The 12086-nt window shown below is 37.8% G+C and overlaps 1 protein-coding gene across 2 annotated transcripts in view; it reads right to left on the bottom strand.

Annotated features, from left to right (window-relative positions):
* PHF20L1 (PHD finger protein 20 like 1) overlaps positions 1 to 12086 on the bottom strand; it is a 199330-nt gene that overhangs the window by 68953 nt on the left and 118291 nt on the right. The gene's annotated exons all lie outside the window — the stretch shown is intronic.

Below are 12086 nucleotides of genomic sequence, written 5' to 3'. Positions count from 1 at the left end.
ATATATATTAACTATATAAACAGTTCACTGTTTTTCTAAATATATGTAAACTGTAAATATTAGCCAAGGGAAAGAACATTTACATGAAGTATTTGAAATACTTATTTCTGCTTGAGTACAAGATATATCAGGGAATTACCATTTTTTTATTCCAAGTGCTTTTTATAAGTTCTGAACATGCAAATCACAATCATCAATCTTGGTCATCAAGCTTGTGTTAACACTAGCCTGATTTCATAACTAGCATTTTCAGCGTTGTTCGATTCTGTAGGACTTAGGCAGGCCATACATGGGTCGAATATCGAAAGAATTTTCTTTCTAAAATCTTATCCAAGAATTTTTATTTGCATTTCGTGTAGGGCTGCAGCAACAGCCGATTTTCGTGCAGCCATTGAAATTGAATAAACCGGACATTTTGGAAATTTTTAGAAAAACAAAACGATTTTCAAATCAATGATGGTAGAATCATGCGAGAAATGTAAAATCGGAAAAAAAAATCGAATGTGCAAGAAAAGAAAAAAAGGAAAGAAGATTCCCAGACACGAAAATTATTTTCTGTAGGAACACGAGGTGAAATTGATGTCAATGGTGAAATCAATGGTGGCAACATCGGATCACAAAACGCACAAATTTTCTGATTTTTAAAAGAAAATTCTTTCGAAATTCGACCATGTATGGCCTGCCTATATTACATAAAAAGTGCATAAAGGTGTAAAAAGTACAGCTCGAGCCAAATGCACACTGGCTTAAACATTAAAAAAAAAAACACTGCTTCTACAGGAGTATTACTTGTAGAAGCAGCTAAATGTTATGTGTCCATGCAGATATCAGTGTTTAGGAGGCACATCTTAAAGTATAACTAAAAGGCAGAACTTTTTTTCTCTTTTCGTCCATGGACGGACACCGCCTTCTCAAGTCTTGACATATGGGCTATGTTCCTGTTCATAGGAGAGGTACTCTCCTATGAACAGGAACATAACCCATATGTCAAGACTTGTGACGGCTGTGTCCGTCCATGGACGACAGAGAAAAGGATTTTACGGCGAGTACAAAAAATACTATTTTTTTAAAGGGTTAGTTCACCTTTACCACACAACTTCCTATGCAGATAAGGGGCTTCTGTATCTTAAAAAAAAAAAACTGTGCAGTTCTGACTAAAGTTGAATAATGCCCTTGCTATAGGTGTAGGCCAGTTACATACCTTATGAAACCTGACTGGAATACTCCCAGGATGTTGCCAAGTACTCCCAGGACGTTGCCAAGTGAGGCATAGTCATCACCGCTCACCACCATCACAGCAGTGGGCTCTCAAATTCTGAGCTCGGAGCTACTGCATCACGGGAGAGAAAGAGTATGTGAGGGGGTTTGAATCAGAGAAAGAGCTCACTCCTGTGATGGTGGTGGTGAGCAGCGATGGCTAGGCCTCACTTAGCAACGTCCTGGGAGTACTTAGCAATGTCCTGGGAGTATTCAGGCTTCATAAGGTAAGTAAATGGCCTACACCTATAGCAAGGGTATTATTCATCTTTAGTCATAGCTGCACAGTTTGTTTTAATCTACAAACATCCCTTACTTGCATAGGCAGTTTTTTTTTTTTTTGTAAAGGTGAACTATCCTTTTAAGTTTTGGATAGGTGGAGAGGAATTGGAACGCGTGCTAGTTTTTATTGCAAACTTTTGCCCCTGTTAAGGATATTCCCCCTCTCTATTTGTCCCATTTACAATTTTCATTAAACGTAACAGAAAATGCCAAACTTTGGGTTGTCCCCAGAAAAGTAAAAAAAGAGGGGAAATCTTCCAATGGACACATTGGTTGTGGTGACCTGGGGGTCCCCACGGAATTCCCTTAATTTTTAATGATTTCCTCTGACTTCTTGTTTGGCTATGGGACAGGAAATGAAGGGAAATGGCAAAAAGAAATCTCACGGGGGTTATAACCCCTCTTACGCTATACAAAACAGAAAAAAAAATAAGTTTTGCCCATAGTTCTACTTTAAGCTCAATGTTAGGAGGCAGAAATAAAAACCCCTTCCGTTTTGAGTTTTTGAGAGCAGTTTTCTGGCAGAAAAAAAAACGCTGAACGCTCCTAAAAACTTTCCTAAAAGTTTCAAAACTCTCCTAAACGCTTGTACAAAAACGCTCTATATGAATGTTTTTTTTTCAGCCAAAAGGAACCTGCGTTTTTTTTAAGCCCGGTGTACATGGACCCTCAAGGTAAAATGTTCCTAAATAGACAATAGCAGCAAACAAACATGGCAAAGGTTCTAATATTTACCAGTAAAAAAAAACAAAAAAATGTATTGTGTATTCTGTAATACAACATACCATTATTCCAGCACGAGGCAGCAACTAAAACTTTTAAATATTTTAGAGAAAAATAGATGTGATCTGTAGTACCATGAATGATGAGGCACCATCCCTAAATATACATATAAAAGGAGGATACATTGGTCACAGCACTTTAAATGAGGCAAATAACTTTAAAACATAATAGTACACACGATTACAAATTTATTGCAAGATAGCAGATTTCATATTGACAATTTATAGACACAATCAAATACCATTTAAAAAGAAAATCCATTGAGCTGATTGATCCATAATAGGTTACCATAATACACAATATAAATTCATGAAAAATCTTTATATTCAGATACATGATATTTTTCAGATTGAAATATACGATTAGCAGCAAATGGAATTACATTATTGCAAAATACATAACAATCCACACATAATAGGTTTTTGTCTTTTCCTGCTGGTGGACACTGTGAACCCCTTTCCCTATGGTCTTTGTGTCATCACCTATGTACATAAGCCATTGATTCACTCTGCTATGGAAACTTGGTCCAACCCCCATTTGCCCTCGAGGTCCGTTTGGGTCACATCATCACAGCCCCGGGGTAGACATTCCCTGGTAACCCCCACTCACAGGGAAGCTAGCCCGTCCTGTCCCTCCCCCTCTTTTTGAGCCGACATATCATTTTCTTGCATCTACTACTGAGGAAGTGGACAAGGATCCACGAAATGCGTAGAGTTTTAGGATGCCAAGAAATGTGTGGATCATTCTGTATTTTGCAATTATGTATTTCCATTTGCCAATAGTCATGTACAGTGGGGAAAATACTTATTTGATCCCCTGCAGATTTTGTACGTTTGTCCACTTACAAAGAAATTAAGGGTCTATAATTTTTATCATAGATATATTTTAAATGATAGAGACAGAATATCAACCGAAAATCCAGAAAAACACACATCATACAAATGTTATAAATTGAGTTGCAGTTCAGTGAGTAAAATAAGCATTTGATCCCCAAGCAAAACATGACTTAGTACTTGGTGGAAAAACCCTTGTTGGCAAGCACAGGAGGTAAGACATTTCTTGTAGTTGGTGACTAGGTTTGCACACATCTCAGGTGGGATTTTGATCTGTCACTTGTCAACTTGAAGTTTCAGTTCCCTCTATAAATTTTCAATAGGAATAAGGTAGACCTTAATGTGCGTCTTCTTGAGCCACTCCTTTGTTGCCTTTGCGGTATGTTTTGGGTCATTATCATGCTGGAAGACTCATTCACGACCCATCTTCAGTGTTCTGGCTGAGTGAAGAAGGTTCTCATTCAAGATTTTACAATACATGGCCTCGTCCATTGGCTCCTCAATGCGGCAAAGTCGGTCTGTACCTTTAGCAGAGAAACAGCCCCAAAGCATGTTTCCACCACCATGCTTGACTGTAGTGATGGTGTTTTTAGAGTCACAGTCAGCATTTTTGCTAAATGTATCAGAGAAGGATTGGAAGAAAGTGCTGTGATCAGAATTTTGCTTTTTGGTGTAAACTTGACTCGCCGTATTTGGAGCAAGAAAAATGCTGACTATGACCCTAAAAACACCATTCCTACAGTAAAACACAAAGGTGGAATCATTAGGCTTTGGGGCCGTTTCTCTGCTAAAGGTACAGGCCGACTTTGCTGTATTGCGGGGCCAATGGACGAGGCCATGCATTGTAAAATCGTGGATGAGAACATTCTTCCCTCAGTCAGAACACTGAAGATGGGTCGTGAATGGGTCTTTCAGCATGACAATGACCCAAAACAAGGAAAAGAAATGTAGTTGTGCTATAAAAAATTAAACATGTGAAAAATGACAATATCCAAAGAAGTGAATCAAAAAATGGAAGACAATAAAAATGTTCATTGATCTGAAAGTCCTAATAAGGGTGCAATGAATAATTCCAATGTGAATCGTATGCTGATAAACCACCACCAATGAAGATCACCGTAAGGGATGCAAGCTTACCAGATGGCAAGCATAATCAGCTTGCGGCTGTAAACCCCAGCCCGGGCCTTGTGATGGAACTGCAACAAACACCGGTATGTGGAATCCTCCAGGTATGTGTGAGTAGCAATATGGACCCGGAAAGAAACAATGCCCACAATAGTGATGTACCGTAGGATAAACATAAATTTAATTAATTTGCACTTACAAAATAGTTTCTTCATAAAGGCATGGGATAAAAAAGTAAAGCCGGCCGGCTCTCACGAACGCCCGTCCACACAGGACCGTAACGCCACACGTCAATACGTCTCCTTTCCCGACGTACGTTTCGTCATACAATGATGTATGACGAAACGTACGTCGGGAAAGGATTTATATTGACGTGTGGCATTACGGTCCTGTGTGGACGGGCGTTCGTGAGAGCCGGCCGGCTTTACTTTTTTATCCCATGCCTTTATGAAGAAACTATTTTGAGAGTGTAAGACGACGTCGTATGACGAAACGTACGTCGGGAAAGGAGACGTATTGACGTGTGGCGTTACGGTCCAGTGTGGACGGGCGTTCGTGAGAGCCGGCTTTACTTTTTTATCCAATGTCTTTATGAAGAAACTATTTTGTAAGTGCAAATTAATTAAATTTATGTTTATCCTACGGTACATCACTATTGTGAGCATTGTTTCTTTCCGGGTTCATATTGCTACTCACACATACCTGGAGGATTCCACATACCGGTGTTTGTTGCAGTTCCATCACAAGGCCCGGGCTGGGGTTTACGGCCGCAAGCTGATTATGCTTGCCATCTGGTAAGCTTGCATCCCTTACGGTGATCTTCATTGGTGGTGGTTTATCAGCATACGATTCACATTGGAATTATTCATTGCACCCTTATTAGGACTTTCAGATCAATGAACATTTTATTGTCTTCCATTTTTTGATTCACTTCATTGGATATTGTAATTTTTCACATGTTATTTAATTTTTTATAGCACAACTACATTTCTTTTCCTTGTACTTTGGTTTGTATATCACTTTTTAGTTGCAGCTTGCATAGGGCTTTAGCGTGGTATTTTTCTTTGTAATGACCCAAAACATACTGCCAAGGCAACAAATGAGTGACTCAAGAAGAAGCACATTAAGGTCACAGAGTGGCCTAGCAAGTCTCCAGACCTTAATCCTATAGAAAATGTATGGCGGGAGCTGAAACTTCCGAGATCCCAAGAGACAGCCAAGAAACCTTAAGGATTTAGAGCAGATCTGTAAAAATAAGGGTGTACCAAAATCCCCTCTGAGATGTGTGCAAACTGGTCACTAACTACAAGAAATGTCTTGCCTGTGCTTGCCAACGGTTTCTCCACCAAGTACTAAAGTCATGTTTTGCTTATACTTACTGTATTTTACGCACTGAACCGCATCTCAATGTATAACATTTGTATCAAATGTTTTTTTTTTCCCCAGGATTTTTTGGTTGATATTCTGTCTCTATCATTTAAAATACACCTATAATAAAAATTGTAGCCCATTTGTAAGTGGGCAAACTTACTAAATCTGCAGGGGATCAAAATTATTTTCCTAACTGTATTTTCATCTGAAAAAAAATGTCATGTATACGAATATCAAGATTTTTTTCATGACATTATATTGTGTATTATGGTAACCTATTCTGGATCAGCTCACTTAATCTTTTTTAATCGGTATTTTTTTTGTAGTTATAAATTGTCAATATGAAGTCTGCCATCATGCAATACATTTGTAATCATGTGTACTATCATGTTTTAAAGTGAATTGCCTCATTTAAAGTCCTGTGACCATTGTATGCTTTTTTTGGACTTAAAATATTTTATTTTGCCTTACTTTAAATTCAGATACTGGAAGGTGTTGGGTTTTAGTCATTGAGAAGCATTTGTACATCTGATAAGTCACATAAATTGTGGTACACACTTGTCATGCTGTTATCCATTTTCAGTTATTAATTGGCTTTAAATGTATAAGCTCACACAAAGTAAAAGCAGTTGTGCCAACGATGGAATGGCTGAAGAATCTTCAGGTTTATTCCTTGCTATTGTTTTCTGTGCAGTGAATACAGGCAAGTTCTTCATCCACTTCTCTTTGCTTGAAACAATTGTGGCATTTGTTGATTAGCATAGAAGAATGTGCCATTTCCATTATTTTTAATTGAAAACCCCTTACATAAATTAATCCTGGGACGATTGCCATACCATTTGAATTTCTTCGAAAATTAAGATATTCTTCATCTTGGGTAGCTTTATAGGATTTAATATTCTATCCCATGAAAACTTCCTCTTGAGTTTGATTTTTTTCGTTGTGCATTAAAAAGGAAGACCTCAAAAATGATTAATTGTATGCAGTTAGGTCCACTCGTTTTCTGCACAAACTTTAATAGTTAAAAAGGAAAAAAAATCTTCATCCAAAGCCGTGGACAGTCAACCAACCAATATTTATCTTCGTTTAAATATGGAACCTCCTTCCTCATCAGAATCAGAGGTTGCCTTATAACTAAAGTCAGACCTATAACTGTGCAACCAGCAAAGCTCATGCTTCCTGCTGGTTGAGGCAATCCAGGTTAGACTCAGAAGCTGCCCACACAGAGTAAAGCCTAGTACACATGTGCCAAACGTCTGGCGGCATTAGCCGGTTCAATAGAAACTGGCAGACATTCAACACAAGTGTACTGCAGCCAGTCTGACAGGCTTTTGTCGAAGGGGCATGACCGAAAAAAGGTCTGCCAATCGTATTCCAATCATCGCTCTCGTTCAATGGCTGAGCACGTTGACCAGAGCGTTCTGCCATGGGGGTAGTCCCACTGTCAGAACACAATAGCACAGCAAGTGGGGTTCACTGTACAAACATTGCATAGTTAGTACAATGGCTCCTTCTGAGCCGTCAGGTTTTTTTTCCTTCAGGCCTGCTGGGTTAAACATGGAAAAAAAAAATAGTAGTGTTTCTAAAGAAACACTTTGTAAAGAAAATTGACTGTAAGACTTTGGACACCTTTTGTTTTGATGACCAGGGAACGTATTACGATGATTTAACCTGAAATTTCAGTTAGGCTTTAAAGAGGAACTAAACTCTAAGAACATTGAAGTGGAACTCCATGCAAAATCTAAAATCCCTGCATCTTTAGACACCAGGGATCCAACACTAACCTCTCTATTCCTGTAAGGAAACAATGAGCATACATACCTTTTTGGAAGCCGATGTGACCCATCCGATCAGTTACAACGCTGAGCTGTCAGCGGTGGCTTCTCTGTGTAGGCGGCTGCAGAGGAGACAGCAGACAACGGAAACCCTGCTGCTGGACAGTGGTTTGTAGTGAGTCGGATCGGCTTCCAAAAAGGTATGTATACTCCTCTTTTCTTTACAAGGATTGAGAGGTTAGTGTTAGATCCCTGGTGTCTATAGATGAAGGGATTTTAGATTTTGCACTTTAACTATTTTTCATCATTTTGCTTCAGCATTCGTAAATGGACAGGAATTGTACATTTACTTGTTGAAATTGTTTATTTGTTTCTTCAGTTACTATCTGGTTTCACGTGTCCGCTGACACCCGCTGCTATCCGATCCATGAAATCCAGATGGATGGAAATCCTATTTTCCATGCGTCTGGAGAATCAGATCGGATAGGATTGGATCAACCAATCCCCCCATAGAGGAGAGTGGGGCTCTGACCGGTTCATCTCTGCACAGTGAGCAGAGACGGACCTGTCATCCGCCTGCTCATCAGGGATCAGCAGATCACCCGTGTGAAAGGGCCCAAACCTTTTAATTCCCAATCTCAATGTCTCTCTATAGTACAAAACTAAAGGTTTCTTATTGTTGCTCATCTCTTTTTAATAAAATGTCAAAGAAAATACTTGCTTTGTCTAAAGTGGTGTGGCTGTACCATAACTAAAAAAAAAAAAAAAAAGGATGCCGGAAGAGGTCACCTTAATCTTGCTCTTCCCAAACTGAGTAACTCACTCATAGAGGCTGGTACAACCATTCCCAAAAAAAACTTTAAACTGACGCAAGCAGAAATTCTTAAATAACAGTCACAACATGTAAATAAACACATTTTATTTCACATTAACGTCAACAACTTTAAGATCATAAAAAGTACACACACATTGTCAGATCTACAGAACACAAGAGGTCACACTGGTTTAGACAAAAAAAAAATTGTAAAGAAATGGCAGTCTCCTTTCAAGAAGCACATACAGAAATGCTCATATACCCAGGCTTTTCCAAAACAACAAACACCGCACATGGCTCCGGATTAATGTACATTTTAGGTTTGCATCAAAGGAGAAACCTTATAAAATCCAGATGATCATAAAAAAAAAAGAAACTTACAAAATAGGCGTTTTTAACCTTTTTACAAAATAAACTTTGACTTGCATTTCCAAGTATGAAAAGTGAAGATACTGTTAATAAATTCAGATAATGATCAATACAGATACCCAGTAAAAACTTTAAAACGTTATCATAGAAGTGCATTTTTGTTCGTAACAGTGAAAATAGAGAGAAAAACAACCTGCATCATTGGTTTACCAATTCAAGTCTTAGAAGATACGCATCATCACTACTACCTACCAGGGTGCAAGAGGGTTTGCGTCTGATGTAATATCTTTTGTTAAAAGGTTTTTCCACCTCCAGGTGACCTAAATGTTCTGGCTGGAACAGATATGCTTTGAAAGGTGCAAGCCCAGCTAAAACTTTTTTTTTTTTAATGAGTGGAGAAGTGTCAGAACCTCTTTCAATCTTTCCATTCTCCCTATATTTGGGGCAATTTTCCAATGAAAGTCAAAAGGAAATGAGGGGAATCTTCTTAATGAGGACAAAGACAACAAAAAGAAAATTGCCAACACTTCTCCACCAAAGCAAAAAAAGAAAAAAAACGAATGAGTTTTTGCTCTATCAACCACTAAATGTCAAAAAAGTGTGTTTACAGACCCTCAATTATATAATAAACGGAGTGCAAATAGTAAAAAAGACACATTACTGATGAAGCTTTACCCACGCTCAACCGGTCTGTTACCACAGAGATTGCTGTGGGCCAAAGTTCATGGCTGGAGTGTGTGCTCCCAAGGCATCAATCCATAGATGAAATTAGCCAGCAAAACCCAGTACATTCCAAGTTCCAAATTCTTTATTAAGCTACCGTATATAAATAGTGGCACAAAATAGCGAGCATGTTTTGGCCAGGACGGCCTTCTTCAAAGCTTCGAAGAAGGGCGTCAAGGTCAAAACACGTTGGCTATTTCGTGCCATTTTTATTGTAGCCCAATATAGAATTTGGAAGGTACCCGGTTACTGTCTAATTTCTTCTATGGATAAAAGACACATTAGTACAAACTAATTGTAAAAACTGTGCAAATATACACACTGTGAGCACAATTGTTAGGCAATTGATTATTTTGGCCAAAGAGTCATTTTTATGCATATTGCCCAACTCCAAGCTTTATAAACTTGAATGCTTATTGGACTTAAGCATATTAGGTGATCTGTATTTGTGTAAAGAGGGAGTGTGTGGCCTAAGGAGATCAACACCATAAATCAAGGTGTGCATACTTATTAGGCAGCTTATTTTTCTCGGGCAAAATGGGCCTCTGAAAAGTCCGAAATTTTAAAAAGTCTTCCAGAGGGATGCAGCACTCTTGAAATTGCTAAGATATTGGGTGCGTGATCACAGAACCATTAAACGCTTTATAGCAAGTAGTCAACAGGGTTACAAGAAACGCGTTGAGAAAAAAAGATGCAGATAAACTGGCAAAGATTTGAGAACAATCAAACCTGAAGCTGCAAGGAAACCATTATCCTTCAGTGCTGTCATATTCCAGAACTGCAACCTACCAGGAGTGCCCAGAAGTACAAGGTGTTCAGTGCTCAGAAACATGGCCAAGGTAAGGAAGGCTGAAACCCGACCACCACTGAACAAGACACATAAGTTGAAATGTCAAGACTGGGCCAAGAAATATATCAAGTCCGATTTTTCAAAGGTTTTATGGACTAATGAGATGAAAGTGACCCGACGGACCAGATGGGTGAGCCTGTGGCTGGATCAGTAATGGGCACAGGAACAGGCAAGGTGAAGGTGGGGTACTGGTATGGGCTGGTATTATTAAAGATGGGCTTGTTGGACCTTGCCTAATAATTGTGCACATTATTATACACACACGCATATACATACAAAATTATTAATAATAAACAGTATATAAAAATCAATAAAAATTACAAAAATTGTGCATACAAGATATTCTAAAGTTCATGTGTCCAAAAAAATATATTTTTCTTATGGGATATTTTGTATGCCCAATCTTTGTAACTTAGTTTATCACATTAGTAATGTGTAAAAAAAAAAAAAAAAATTATATATATATATATATATATATATATATATATATATATATATATATATATATATATGTAGTTTGTGGATATACTGCATGTTTAGACACTTTGCACAATGTTTGTAATTTGTATTTATGTCTCTTATACTAATGCTTAATTTAATATATAATATAAAAGAAAAAAAAAAACTGTAGTTCCACTTTATATATCCTTAAACCTATTTTCTCTTTGAATAGGACAGAACTTCCTAATCCGTTTTCAGATGCAGCACAAAACTGATCACTGGATTCAAAAGACACCAAAGCAGATACATATTTTAAAGCAATAGAAACAGAAAAACACTGTGTATATAAAATATATTTGTAGAAAAAAAAAAACATATTATAACAAAGCCGCAAGATGTCATATACAAGTAAACAAATGCATCTCAACTGAAGGTGGAAAATGCCTACTTAAACTTTAAAAAGTAAAATCATTTACAAGTTAAAAAAAAAAAAAAAAAATCAAAGTTTTTTTAAAATCAAATGGCTTAGTTAAAGTGGATTGCCAGTCCAAACTATTTTATGTAATTTTGGATAATTTAGGAAAGTTTTAGAACCTTTGTCAGAGGTTTACTGCCGTCTATTCCTCAACGGGGGAGATTGTCCGCTAATTAACCTGCCCCAGTGACCACACCGGATGTGAAGAGAATCTCCGAAGCTGGGATACAGACGGCAATGAAAAACTGGCCGATCTTCCATCTCAACCACTCAAAAAAAATAGTTGGTCTGAAAGTCCACTTTACACCCTGCCCAGTACACGCCTGATATTTTCGTTATTTACATAAAAAACAACCCTAGAAAATGTAAACCCACAGACAGGAAATGTTTATACTTGTAGAAAAGCAGTGGCTCAGAGAAAGCAAATTTTAAACGCCAAAAATATTCCAGGCAAGCAGAGGAAAACATGAAAGAAAAAGCACCATGTTACCAGGCAGCAAGAAAAGGCATTGTTACCTAGTTACAAAATACCCAATTTTCAATTAGGGCAAAAAACATATGAAATGGTGTGGAGCTAAAGCCGACAGATGCAACATTCCAAGAGAGAACAATCTTCCATTTAACTTTTACAAATCCAACGATAAATGCTACCAAACTTATAAACATGTATATGGGGAAAAAATATGTATATATAAATTCAGTACATCTCTGCAATACATGCACATTTTACCATATTCTGTTTTTTAAAACATTGCAAATACCTAAAAAAAATAAACTATATAAAATAAATCCTTTCCTTGGAGTGCATTACGGAATAAAGTAACAGATTTATTGCCCAACAATTGGTGAGCATGAACAGCTAACTCATCCTGTGTTCCGTAATGAACGATTAGGAAACAAGGTCTGGCCAAAATGTCTTTTTCTTGGAGTACATTACGGGACACAGGTCCCTCCCCTCTAGCAGGCCAAGGAGGTAGGCACCAGAGCA

The sequence above is a fragment of the Rana temporaria genome, chromosome 5 (genome assembly GCF_905171775.1).
Source record: "Rana temporaria chromosome 5, aRanTem1.1, whole genome shotgun sequence".
Lineage (NCBI taxonomy): Eukaryota > Metazoa > Chordata > Amphibia > Anura > Ranidae > Rana > Rana temporaria.
The sequence above is the reverse complement of the archived record's forward strand: the minus strand, read 5'-3'. Positions and strand labels throughout refer to the sequence as shown.